The following is a 15,395-nucleotide window of genomic DNA, read 5'->3' on the forward strand; positions in this document are numbered from 1 at the left end:
ACCAAGTCGACAGATACCCATAAAGGCAAGTATATATCTATTAACATCATCTACTAATCTGTTGATTACACAAACACTAATCTCTTCATTATCTTTACTCTCAGGCCCCTGGACACCATCATCCTGGGGGCAGAAATGGACCGTGAAGTCCCCCAGATACAGAGGATCATGGACAGAAGTGGACCACGTTGGGAGGGACGATGGACGACTGCCACCAAGTCGACAGATACCCATAAAGGCAAGTATGTATTTATGACCATCATCTACGAATCTCTTCATAACACAACCACGATTCTATTTATTATCTTTACTCTCAGGACCATGGACACCGTCATCCTGGGGGCAGAAATGGACCGTGAAGTCCCCCAGATACAGAGGATCATGGACAGAAGTGAACCACGTTGGGAGGGACGATGGACGACTGCCACCAAGTCGACAGATACCCATAAAGGCAAGTATATGTCTATTAACATCATCTACTAATCTGTTGATTACACAAACACTAATCTCTTCATTATCTTTACTCTCAGGACCCTGGACACCATCATCCTGGGGGCAGAAATGGACCGTGAAGTCCCCCAGATACAGAGGATCATGGACAGAAGTGGACCACGTTGGGAGGGACGATGGACGACTGCCACCAAGTCGACAGATACCCATAAAGGCAAGTATATATCTATTAACATCATCTACTAATCTGTTGATTACACAAACACTAATCTCTTCATTATCTTTACTCTCAGGACCCTGGACACCATCATCCTGGGGGCAGAAGTGTCCCATGAAGTCCCCCAGAGGCAGTGACGAATGTCACGAAGACACTGCATGGACAGAAGTGTACCACGTTGGGAGGGTCTATGGACGACTGCCACCAAATCGACAGATACCCATAAAGGCAAGTATATATCTATTAACATCAACTACTAATCTCTTCATTACACAAACACTAAACTCTTCAATATGTTTACTATCAGGAACGTGGACACCATCATCCTGGGGGCAGAAATGGACCGTGAAGTCCCCCAGATACAGAGGATCATGGACAGAAGTGGACCACGTTGGGAGGGACGATGGACGACTGCCACCAAGTCGACAGATACCCATAAGGGCAAGTATATATCTATTAACATCATCTACTAATCTGTTGATTACACAAACACTAATCTCTTCATTATCTTTACTCTCAGGACCCTGGACACCATCATCCTGGGGGCAGAAATGGACCATGAAGTCCCCCAGATGCAGTGACGACTGTCACGAAGACACTGCATGGACAGAAGTGTACCACGTTGGGAGGGACGATGGACGACTGCCACCAAATCGACAGATACCCATAAAGGCAAGTACATAACTATTAACATCAACTACTAATCTCTTCATTACACAAACACTAAACTCTTCAATATGTTTACTGTCAGGAACGTGGACACCATCATCCTGGGGGCAGAAATGGACCGTGAAGTCCCCCAGATACAGAGGATCATGGATAGAAGTGGACCACGTTGGGAGGGACGATGGACGACTGCCACCAAGTCGACAGATACCCATAAAGGCAAGTATATATCTATTAACATCATCTACTAATCTGTTGATTACACAAACACTAATCTCTTCATTATCTTTACTCTCAGGACCCTGGACACCATCATCCTGGGGGCAGAAATGGACCGTGAAGTCAGCCAGATACAGAGGATCATGGACAGAAGTGGACCACGTTGGGAGGGACGATGGACGACTGCCACCAAGTCGACAGATACCCATAAAGGCAAGTATGTATCTGTTAACATCATCTACTAATCTGTTGATTACACAAACACTAATCTCTTCATTATCTTTACTCTCAGGACCCTGGACACCATCATCCTAGGGGCAGAAATGGACCGTGAAGTCCCCCAGATACAGAGGATCATGGACAGAAGTGGACCACGTTGGGAGGGACGATGGGCGACTGCCACCAAGTCGACAGATACCCATAAAGGCAAGTATATATCTATTAACATCAACCACTAATCTCTTCATTACACAAACACTAAACTCTTCAATATGTTTACTATCAGGAACGTGGACACCATCATCCTGGGGGCAGAAATGGACCGTGAAGTCCCCCAGATACAGAGGATCATGGACAGAAGTGGACCACGTTGGGAGGGACCATGGACGACTTCCACCAAGTCGACAGATACCCATAAAGGCAAGTATATATCTATTAACATCATCTACTAATCTGTTGATTACACAAACACTAATCTCTTCATTATCTTTACTCTCAGGACCCTGGACACCATCATCCTGGGGGCAGAAATGGACCGTGAAGTCCCTCAGATACAGAGGATCATGGACAGAAGTGGACCACGTTGGGAGGGACGATGGACGACTTCCACCAAGTCGACAGATACCCATAAAGGCAAGTATATATCTATTAACATCATCTACTAATCTGTTGATTACACAAACACTAATCTCTTCATTATCTTTACTCTCAGGACCCTGGACACCATCATCCTGGGGGCAGAAATGGACCATGAAGTCCCCCAGAGGCAGTGACGACAGTCACGAAGACACTGCATGGACAGAAGTGTACCACGTTGGGAGGGTCCATGGACGAGTGCCACCAAATCGACAGATACCCATAAAGGCAAGTATATAACTGTTAACATCATCTACTAATCTGTTGATTACACAAACACTAATCTCTTCATTATTTTTACTCTCAGGCCTCTGGACACCATCATCCTGGGGGCAGAAATGGACCGTGAAGTCCCCCAGATACAGAGGATCATGGACAGAAGTGGACCACGTCGGAAGGGACGATGGACGACTGCCACCAAGTCGACAGATACCCATAAAGGCAAGTATATATCTATTAACATCAACTACTAATCTCTTCATTACACAAACACTAAACTCTTCAATATGTTTACTATCAGGAACGTGGACACCATCATCCTGGGGGCAGAAATGGACCGTGAAGTCCCCCAGATACAGAGGATCATGGACAGAAGTGGACCACGTTGGGAGGGACGATGGACGACTTCCACCAAGTCGACAGATACCCATAAAGGCAAGTATATATCTATTAACATCAACTACTAATCTCTTCATTACACAAACACTAAACTCATCAATATGTCTACTATCAGGAACGTGGACACCATCATCCTGGGGGCAGAAATGGACCGTGAAGTCCCCCAGATACAGAGGATCATGGACAGAAGTAGACCACGTTGGGAGGGACGATGGACGACTGCCACCAAGTCGACAGATACCCATAAAGGCAAGTATGTATCTATTAACATCATCTACTAATCTGTTGATTACACAAACACTAATCTCTTCATTATCTTTACTCTCAGGACCCTGGACACCATCATCCTGGGGGCAGAAATGGACCATGAAGTCCCCCAGAGGCAGTGACGACTGTCACGAAGACACTGCATGGACAGAAGTGTACCACGTTGGGATGGTCTATGGACGACTGCCACCAAATCGACAGATACCCATAAAGGCAAGTATATAACTGTTAACATCATCTACTAATCTGTTGATTACAGAAACACTAATCTCTTCATTATTTTTACTCTCAGGTCCCTGGACACCATCATCCTGGGGGCAGAAATGGACCGTGAAGTCCCCCAGATACAGAGGATCATGGACAGAAGTGGACCACGTTGGGAGGGACGATGGACGACTTCCACCAAGTCTACAGATACCCATAAAGGCAAGTATATATCTATTAACATCATCTACTAATCTGTTGATTACACAAACACTAATCTCTTCATTATCTTTACTCTCAGGACCCTGGACACCATCATCCTGGGGTCAGAAATGGACCGTGAAGTCCCCCAGATACAGAGGATCATGGACAGAAGTGGACCACGTTGGGAGGGACGATGGACGACTGCCACCAAGTCGACAGATACCCATAAAGGCAAGTATGTATCTATTAACATCATCTACTAATCTGTTGATTACACAAACACTAATCTCTTCATAATCTTTACTCTCAGGACCCTGGACACCATCATCCTGGGGGCAGAAATGGACCATGAAGTCCCCCAGAGGCAGTGACGACTGTCACGAAGACACTGCATGGACAGAAGTGTACCACGTTGGGATGGTCTATGGACGACTGCCACCAAATCGACAGATACCCATAAAGGCAAGTATATAACTGTTAACATCATCTACTAATCTGTTGATTACACAAACACTAATCTCTTCATTATTTTTACTCTCATGTCCCTGGACACCATCATCCTGGGGGCAGAAATGGACCGTGAAGTCCCCCAGATACAGAGGATCATGGACAGAAGTGGACCACGTTGGGAGGGACGATGGACGACTTCCACCAAGTCGACAGATACCCATAAAGGCAAGTATATATCTATTAACATCATCTACTAATCTGTTGATTACACAAACACTAATCTCTTCATTATCTTTACTCTCAGGACCCTGGACACCATCATCCTGGGGGCAGAAATGGACCGTGAAGTCCCCCAGATACAGAGGATCATGGACAGAAGTGGACCACGTTGGGAGGGACGATGGACGACTGCCACCAAGTCGACAGATACCCATAAAGGCAAGTATATATCTATTAACATCAACTACTAATCTGTTGATTACACAAACACTAATCTCTTCATTATCTTTACTCTCAGGACCCTGGACACCATCATCCTGGGGGCAGAAATGGACCATGAAGTCCCTCAGATGCAGTGACGACTGTCACGAAGACACTGCATGGACAGAAGTGTACCACGTTGGGAGGGTCCATGGACGACTACCACGAAATCGACAGATACCCATAAAGGCAAGTATATGTCTATTCACATCAACTACTAATCTCTTCATTGCACAAACACTAAACTCTTCAATATGTTTACTATCAGGAACGTGGACACCATCATCCTGGGGGCAGAAATGGACCGTGAAGTCCCCAAGATACAGAGGATCATGGACAGAAGTGGACCACGTTGGGAGGGACGATGGACGACTGTCACCAAGTCGACAGATACCAATAAAGGCAAGTATGTATCTATTAACATCATCTACTAATCTGTTGATTACACAAACACTAATCTCTTCATTATCTTTACTCTCAGGACCCTGGACACCATCATCCTGGGGGCAGAAATGGACCGTGAAGTCAGCCAGATACAGAGGATCATGGACAGAAGTGGACCACGTTGGGAGGGACGATGGACGACTTCCACCAAGTCGACAGATACCCATAAAAGCAAGCATGTATCTGTTGACATCATCTACTAATCTGTTGATTACACAAACACTAATCTCTTCATTATCTTTACTCTCAGGACCCTGGACACCATCATCCTGGGGGCAGAAATGGACCGTGAAGTCCCCCAGATACAGAGGATCATGGACAGAAGTGGACCACGTTGGGAGGGACGATGGACGACTGCCACCAAGTCGACAGATACCCATAAAGGCAAGTATATGTCTATTAACATCAACTACTAATCTCTTCATTACACAAACACTAAACTCATCAATATGTCTACTATCAGGAACGTGGACACCATCATCCTGGGGGCAGACATGGACCGTGAAGTCCCCCAGATACAGAGGATCATGGACAGAAGTGGACCACGTTGGGAGGGACGATGGACGACTGCCACCAAGTCGACAGATACCCATAAAGGCAAGTATATAAGTGTTAACATCATCTACTAATCTGTTGATTACACAAACACTAATCTCTTCATTATTTTTACTCTCAGGCCCCTGGACACCATCATCCTGGGGGCAGAAATGGACCGTGAAGTCCCCCAGATACAGAAGATCATGGACAGAAGTGGACCACGCTGGGAGGGACGATGGGCGACTGCCACCAAGTCGACAGATACCCATAAAGGCAAGTATATATTTATTACCATCATCTACGAATCTCTTCATTACACAAGCACGATTCTCTTTATTGTCTTTACTCTCAGGAACATGGACACCATCATCCTGGGGGCAGAAATGGACCATGAAGTCCCCCAGAGGCAGTGACGACTGTCACGAAGACACTGCATGGACAGAAGTGTACCACGTTGGGAGGGACGATGGACGACTTCCACCAAGTCGACAGATACCCATAAAGGCAAGTATATATCTATTAACATCATCTACTAATCTGTTGATTACACAAACACTAATCTCTTCATTATCTTTACTCTCAGGACCCTGGACACCATCATCCTGGGGGCAGAAATGGACCGTGAAGTCCCCCAGATACAGAGGATCATGGACAGAAGTGGACCACGTTGGGAGGGACGATGGACGACTGCCACCAAGTCGACAGATACCCATAAAGGCAAGTATGTATCTATTAACATCAACTACTAATCTGTTGATTACACAAACACTAATCTCTTCATTATCTTTACTCTCAGGACCCTGGACACCATCATCCTGGGGGCAGAAATGGACCATGAAGTCCCTCAGATGCAGTGACGACTGTCACGAAGACACTGCATGGACAGAAGTGTACCACGTTGGGAGGGTCCATGGACGACTACCACGAAATCGACAGATACCCATAAAGGCAAGTATATGTCTATTCACATCAACAACTAATCTCTTCATTGCACAAACACAAAACTTTTCAATATGTTTACTATCAGGAACGTGGACACCATCATCCTGGGGGCAGAAATGGACCGTGAAGTCCCCAAGATACAGAGGATCATGGACAGAAGTGGACCACGTTGGGAGGGACGATGGACGACTGCCACCAAGTCGACAGATACCAATAAAGGCAAGTATGTATCTATTAACATCATCTACTAATCTGTTGATTACACAAACACTAATCTCTTCATTATCTTTACTCTCAGGACCCTGGACACCATCATCCTGGGGGCAGAAATGGACCGTGAAGTCAGCCAGATACAGAGGATCATGGACAGAAGTGGACCACGTTGGGAGGGACGATGGACGACTTCCACCAAGTCGACAGATACCCATAAAGGCAAGCATATATCTGTTGACATCATCTACTAATCTGTTGATTACACAAACACTAATCTCTTCATTATCTTTACTCTCAGGACCCTGGACACCATCATCCTGGGGGCAGAAATGGACCGTGAAGTCCCCCAGATACAGAGGATCATGGACAGAAGTGGACCACGTTGGGAGGGACGATGGACGACTGCCACCAAGTCGACAGATACCCATAAAGGCAAGTATATGTCTATTAACATCAACTACTAATCTCTTCATTACACAAACACTAAACTCATCAATATGTCTACTATCAGGAACGTGGACACCATCATCCTGGGGGCAGACATGGACCGTGAAGTCCCCCAGATACAGAGGATCATGGACAGAAGTGAACCACGTTGGGAGGGACGATGGACGACTGCCACCAAGTCGACAGATACCCATAAAGGCAAGTATATAAGTGTTAACATCATCTACTAATCTGTTGATTACACAAACACTAATCTCTTCATTATTTTTACTCTCAGGACCCTGGACACCATCATCCTGGGGGCAGAAATGGACCGTGAAGTCCCCCAGATACAGAGGATCATGGACAGAAGTGGACCACGTTGGGAGGGACGATGGACGACTTCCACCAAGTCGACAGATACCCATAAAGGCAAGTATATATCTATTAACATCATCTACTAATCTGTTGATTACACAAACACTAATCTCTTCATTATCTTTACTCTCAGGACCCTGGACACCATCATCCTGGGGGCAGAAATGGACGGTGAAGTCCCCCAGATACAGAGGATCATGGACAGAAGTGGACCACGTTGGGAGGGACGATGGGCGACTGCCACCAAGTCGACAGATACCCATAAAGGCAAGTATATATTTATTACCATCATCTACGAATCTCTTCATTACACAAGCACGATTCTCTTTATTGTCTTTACTCTCAGGAACATGGACACCATCATCCTGGGGGCAGAAATGGACCATGAAGTCCCCCAGAGGCAGTGACGACTGTCACGAAGACACTGCATGGACAGAAGTGTACCACGTTGGGAGGGACGATGGACGACTTCCACCAAGTCGACAGATACCCATAAAGGCAAGTATATATCTATTAACATCATCTACTAATCTGTTGATTACACAAACACTAATCTCTTCATTATCTTTACTCTCAGGACCCTGGACACCATCATCCTGGGGGCAGAAATGGACCGTGAAGACCCCCAGATACAGAGGATCATGGACAGAAGTGGACCACGTTGGGAGGGACGATGGACGACTGCCACCAAGTCGACAGATACCCATAAAGGCAAGTATATATCTATTAACATCATCTACTAATCTGTTGATTACACAAACACTAATCTCTTCATTATCTTTACTCTCAGGACCCTGGACACCATCATCCTGGGGGCAGAAATGGACCATGAAGTCCCTCAGATGCAGTGACGACTGTCACGAAGACACTGCATGGACAGAAGTGTACCACGTTGGGAGGGTCCATGGACGACTGCCACCAAATCGACAGATACCCATAAAGGCAAGTATATAACTATTAACATCAACTACTAATCTCTTCATTACACAAACACTAAACTCTTCAAAATGTTTACTATCAGGAACGTGGACACCATCATCCTGGGGGCAGAAATGGACCGTGAAGTCCCCCAGATACAGAGGATCATGGACAGAAGTGGACCACGTTGGGAGGGACGATGGACGACTTCCACCAAGTCGACAGATACCCATAAAGGCAAGTATATATCTATTAACATCATCTACTAATCTGTTGATTACACAAACACTAATCTCTTCATTATCTTTACTCTCAGGACCATGGACACCATCATCCTGGGGGCAGAAATGGACCGTGAAGTCCCCCAGATACAGAGGATGATGGACAGAAGTGGACCACGTTGGGAGGGACGATGGACGACTGCCACCAAGTCGACAGATACCCATAAAGGCAAGTATATATCTGTTGACATCATCTACTAATCTGTTGATTACACAAACACTAATCTCTTCATTATCTTTACTCTCAGGACCCTGAACACCATCATCCTGGGGGCAGAAATGGACCATGAAGTCTCTCAGATGCAGTGACGACTGTCACGAAGACACTGCATGGACAGAAGTGTACCACGTTGGGAGGGTCCATGGACGACTGCCACCAAATCGACAGATACCCATAAAGGCAAGTATATAACTATTAACATCATCTACTAATCTCTTCATTACACAAACACTAAACTCATCAATGTGTTTACTATCAGGAACGTGGATACCATCATCCTGGGGGCAGAAATGGACCGTGAAGTCCCCCAGATACAGAGGATCATGGACAGAAGTGGACCACGTTGGGAGGGACGATGGACGACTTCCACCAAGTCGACAGATACCCATAAAGGCAAGTATATATCTATTAACATCATCTACTAATCTGTTGATTACACAAACACTAATCTCTTCATTATCTTTACTCTCAGGACCATTGACACCATCATCCTGGGGGCAGAAATGGACCGTGAAGTCCCCCAGATACAGAGGATCATGGACAGAAGTGGACCACGTTGGGAGGGACGATGGACGACTGCCACCAAGTCGACAGATACCCATAAAGGCAAGTATATATCTGTTAACATCATCTGCTAATCTGTTGATTACACAAACACTAATCTCTTCATTATCTTTACTCTCAGGACCCTGGACACCATCATCCTGGGGGCAGAAATGGACCGTGAAGTCCCCCAGATACAGAGGATCATGGACAGAAGTGGACCACGTTGGGAGGGACGATGGACGACTGCCACCAAGTCGACAGATACCCATAAAGGCAAGTATATAACTGTTAACATCATCTACTAATCTGTTGATTACACAAACACTAATCTCTTCATTATTTTTACTCTCAGGCCCCTGGACACCATCATCCTGGGGGTAGAAATGGACCGTGAAGTCCCCCAGATACAGAGGATGATGGACAGAAGTGGACCACGTTGGGAGGGACGATGGGCGACTGCCAGCAAGTCGACAGATACCCATAAAGGCAAGTATATATTTATTACCATCATCTACGAATCTCTTCATTACACAACCACGATTCTCTTTATTATCTTTACTCTCAGGAACATGGACACCATCATCCTGGGGGCAGAAATGGACCATGAAGTACCCCAGAGGCAGTGACGACTGTCATGAAGACACTGCATGGACAGAAGTGGACCACGTTGGGAGGGACGATGGACGACTTCCACCAAGTCGACAGATACCCATAAAGGCAAGTATATATCTATTAACATCATCTACTAATCTGTTGATTACACAAACACTAATCTCTTCATTATCTTTACTCTCAGGACCCTGGACACCATCATCCTGGGGGCAGAAATGGACCGTGAAGTCCCCCAGATACAGAGGATCATGGACACCAGTGGACTACGTTGGGAGGGACGATGGGCGACTGCCACCAAATTGACAGATACCCATAAAGGCAAGTATATATCTATTAACATCAAGTACTAATCTCTTCATTACACAAACACTAAACTCTTCAATATGTTTACTATCAGGAACGTGGACACCATCATCCTGGGGGCAGAAATGGACCGTGAAGTCCCCCAGATACAGAGGATCATGGACAGAAGTGGACCACGTTGGGAGGGACGATGGACGACTTCCACCAAGTCGACAGATACCCATAAAGGCAAGTATATATCTATTAACATCATCTACTAATCTGTTGATTACACAAACACTAATCTCTTCATTATCTTTACTCTCGTGACCCTGGACACCATCATCCTGGGGGCAGAAATGGACCGTGAAGTCCCCCAGATACAGAGGATGATGGACAGAAGTGGACCACGTTGGGAGGGACGATGGACGACTGCCACCAAGTCGACAGATACCCATAAAGGCAAGTATATATCTATTAACATCATCTACTAATCTGTTGATTACACAAACACTAATCTCTTCATTATCTTTACTCTCAGGACCCTGGACACCATCATCCTGGGGGCAGAAATGGACCGTGAAGTCCCCCAGATACAGAGGATCATGGACAGAAGTGGACCACGTTGAGAGGGACGATGGGCGACTGCCACCAAGTCGACAGATACCCATAAAGGCAAGTATATATCTATTAACATCAACTACTAATCTCTTCATTACACAAACACTAAACTCTTCAATATGTTTACTATCAGGAACGTGGACACCATCATCCTGGGGGCAGAAATGGACCGTGAAGTCCCCCAGATACAGAGGATCATGGACAGAAGTGGACCACGTTGGGAGGGACGATGGACGACTTCCACCAAGTCGACAGATACCCATAAAGGCAAGTATATATCTATTAACATCATCTACTAATCTGTTGATTACACAAACACTAATCTCTTCATTATCTTTACTCTCGGGACCCTGGACACCATCATCCTGGGGGCAGAAATGGCCCATGAAGTCCCCCAGAGGCAGTGACGACAGTCACGAAGACACTGCATGGACAGAAGTGTACCACGTTGGGAGGGTCCATGGACGACTGCCACCAAATCGACAGATACCCATAAAGGCAAGTATATAACTGTTAACATCATCTACTAATCTGTTGATTACACAAACACTAATCTCTTCATTATCTTTAGTCTCAGGCCCCTGGACACCATCATCCTGGGGGCAGAAATGGACCGTGAAGTCCCCCAGATACAGAGGATCATGGACAGAAGTGGACCACGTTGGGAGGGACGATGGGCGACTGCCACCAAGTCGACAGATACCCATAAAGGCAAGTATATGTCTATTAACATCAACTACTAATCTCTTCATTACACAAACACTAAACTCTTCAATATGTTTACTCTCAGGAACGTGGACACCATCATCCTGGGGGCAGAAATGGACCGTGAAGTCCCCCAGATACAGAGGATCATGGACAGAAGTGGACCACGTTGGGAGGGACGATGGACGACTTCCACCAAGTCGACAGATACCCATAAAGGCAAGTATATATCTATTAACATCATCTACTAATCTGTTGATTACACAAACACTAATCTCTTCATTATCTTTACTCTCGGGACCCTGGACACCATCATCCTGGGGGCAGAAATGGACCGTGAAGTCCCCCAGATACAGAGGATCATGGACAGAAGTGGACCACGTTGGGAGGGACGATGGACGACTGCCACCAAGTCGACAGATACCCATAAAGGCAAGTATATATCTATTAACATCATCTACTAATCTGTTGATTACACAAACACTAATCTCTTCACTATCTTTACTCTCAGGCCCCTGGACACCATCATCCTGGGGGCAGAAATGGACCATGAAGTCCCCCAGAGGCAGTGACGACAGTCACGAAGACACTGCATGGAGAGAAGTGGACCACGTTGGGAGGGACGATGGACGACTGCCACCAAGTCGACAGATACCCATAAAGGCAAGTATATATCTATTAACATCATCTACTAATCTGTTGATTACACAAACACTAATCTCTTCATTATTTTTACGCTCAGGCCCCTGGACACCATCATCCTGGGGCAGAAATGGACCGTGAAGTCCAACAGATACAGGGGATCATGGACAGAAGTGGACCACGTTGGAAGGGACGATGGACGACTGCCACCAAGTCGACAGATACCCATAAAGGCAAGTATATATCTATCAACATCAACTACTAATCTCTTCATTACACAAACACTAAACTCATCAATATGTCTACTATCAGGAACGTGGACACCATCATCCTGGGGGCAGAAATGGACCGTGAAGTCCCCCAGATACAGAGGATCATGGACAGAAGTGGACCACGTTGGGAGGGACGATGGACGACTGCCACCAAGTCGACAGATACCCATAAAGGCAAGTATATATTTATTACCATCATCTACGACTCTTTTCGTTACACAACCACGATTCTCTTTATTATCTTTACTCTCAGGAACATGGACACCATCATCCTGGGGTCAGAAATGGACCGTGAAGTCCCCCAGATACAGAGGACCATGGACAGAAGTGGACCACGTTGGGAGGGACGATGGACGACTGCCACCAAGTCGACAGATCCCCATAAAGGCAAGTATATAACTATAAAAATCATCTACTAATCTGTTGATTACACAAACACTAATCTCTTCATTATTTTTACTCTCAGGCCCCTGGACACCATCATCCTGGGGGTAGAAATGGACCGTGAAGTCCCCCAGATACAGAGGATCATGGACAGAAGTGGACCACGTTGGAAGGGACGATGGACGACTGCCACCAAGTCGACAGATACCCATAAAGGCAAGTATATATCTATTAACATCAACTACTAATCTCTTCATTACACAAACACTAAACTCTTCAATATGTTTACTATCAGGAACGTGGACACCATCATCCTGGTGGAAGAAATGGACCGTGAAGTCCCCCAGATACAGAGGATCATGGACAGAAGTGGACCACGTTGGGAGGGACGATGGACGACTGCCAGCAAGTAGACAGATACCCATAAAGGCAAGTATATATTTATTACCATCATCTACTAATCTCTTCATTACACAACCACGATTCTCTTTATTATCTTTACTCTCAGGAACGTGGACACCATCATCCTGGGGGCAGAAATGGACCGTGAAGTCCCCCAGATACAGAGGATCATGGACAGAAGTGGACCACGTTGGGAGGGACGATGGGCGACTGCCACCAAGTCGACAGATACCCATAAAGGCAAGTATATATCTATTAACATCATCTACTAATCTGTTGATTACACAAACACTAATCTCTTCATTATCTTTACTCTCAGGACCATTGACACCATCATCCTGGGGGCAGAAATGGACCGTGAAGTCCCCCAGATACAGAGGATCATGGACAGAAGTGGAGCACGTTGGGAGGGACGATGGACGACTGCCACCAAGTCGACAGATACCCATAAAGGCAAGTATATATCTATTAACATCATCTACTAATCTGTTGATTACACAAACACTAATCTCTTCATTATCTTTACTCTCAGGACCATTGACACCATCATCCTGGGGGCAGAAATGGACCGTGAAGTCCCCCAGATACAGAGGATCATGGACAGAAGTGGACCACGTTGGGAGGGACGATGGACGACTGCCACCAAGTCGACAGATACCCATAAAGGCAAGTATATATCTGTTAACATCATCTACTAATCTGTTGATTACACAAACACTAATCTCTTCATTATCTTTACTCTCAGGACCCTGGACACCATCATCCTGGGGGCAGAAATGGACCGTGAAGTCCCCCAGATACAGAGGATCATGGACAGAAGTGGACCACGTTGGGAGGGACGATGGACGACTGCCACCAAGTCGACAGATACCCATAAAGGCAAGTATATATCTATTAACATCATCTACTAATCTGTTGATTACACAAACACTAATCTCTTCATTATCTTTACTCTCTGGACCATTGACACCATCATCCTGGGGGCAGAAATGGACCGTGAAGTCCCCCAGATACAGAGGATCATGGACAGAAGTGGACCACGTTGGGAGGGACGATGGACGACTGCCACCAAGTCGACAGATACCCATAAAGGCAAGTATATATCTGTTAACATCATCTACTAATCTGTTGATTACACAAACACTAATCTCTTCATTATCTTTACTCTCAGGACCCTGGACACCATCATCCTGGGGGCAGAAATGGACCGTGAAGTCCCCCAGATACAGAGGATCATGGACAGAAGTGGACCACGTTGGGAGGGACGATGGACGACTGCCACCAAGTCGATAGATACCCATAAAGGCAAGTATATATCTGTTGACATCATCTACTAATCTGTTGATTACACAAACACTAATCTCTTCATTATCTTTACTCTCAGGACCCTGAACACCATCATCCTGGGGGCAGAAATGGACCATGAAGTCTCTCAGATGCAGTGACGACTGTCACGAAGACACTGCATGGACAGAAGTGTACCACGTTGGGAGGGTCCATGGACGACTGCCACCAAATCGACAGATACCCATAAAGGCAAGTATATAACTATTAACATCATCTACTAATCTCTTCATTACACAAACACTAAACTCATCAATGTGTTTACTATCAGGAACGTGGATACCATCATCCTGGGGGCAGAAATGGACCGTGAAGTCCCCCAGATACAGAGGATCATGGACAGAAGTGGACCACGTTGGAAGGGACGATGGACGACTTCCACCAAGTCGACAGATACCCATAAAGGCAAGTATATATCTATTAACATCATCTACTAATCTGTTGATTACACAAACACTAATCTCTTCATTATCTTTACTCTCAGGACCATTGACACCATCATCCTGGGGGCAGAAATGGACCGTGAAGTCCCCCAGATACAGAGGATCATGGACAGAAGTGGACCACGTTGGGAGGGACGATGGACGACTGCCACC

Source organism: Haliotis asinina, chromosome 7 (genome assembly GCF_037392515.1).
Source record: "Haliotis asinina isolate JCU_RB_2024 chromosome 7, JCU_Hal_asi_v2, whole genome shotgun sequence".
Classification (NCBI taxonomy): domain Eukaryota; kingdom Metazoa; phylum Mollusca; class Gastropoda; order Lepetellida; family Haliotidae; genus Haliotis; species Haliotis asinina.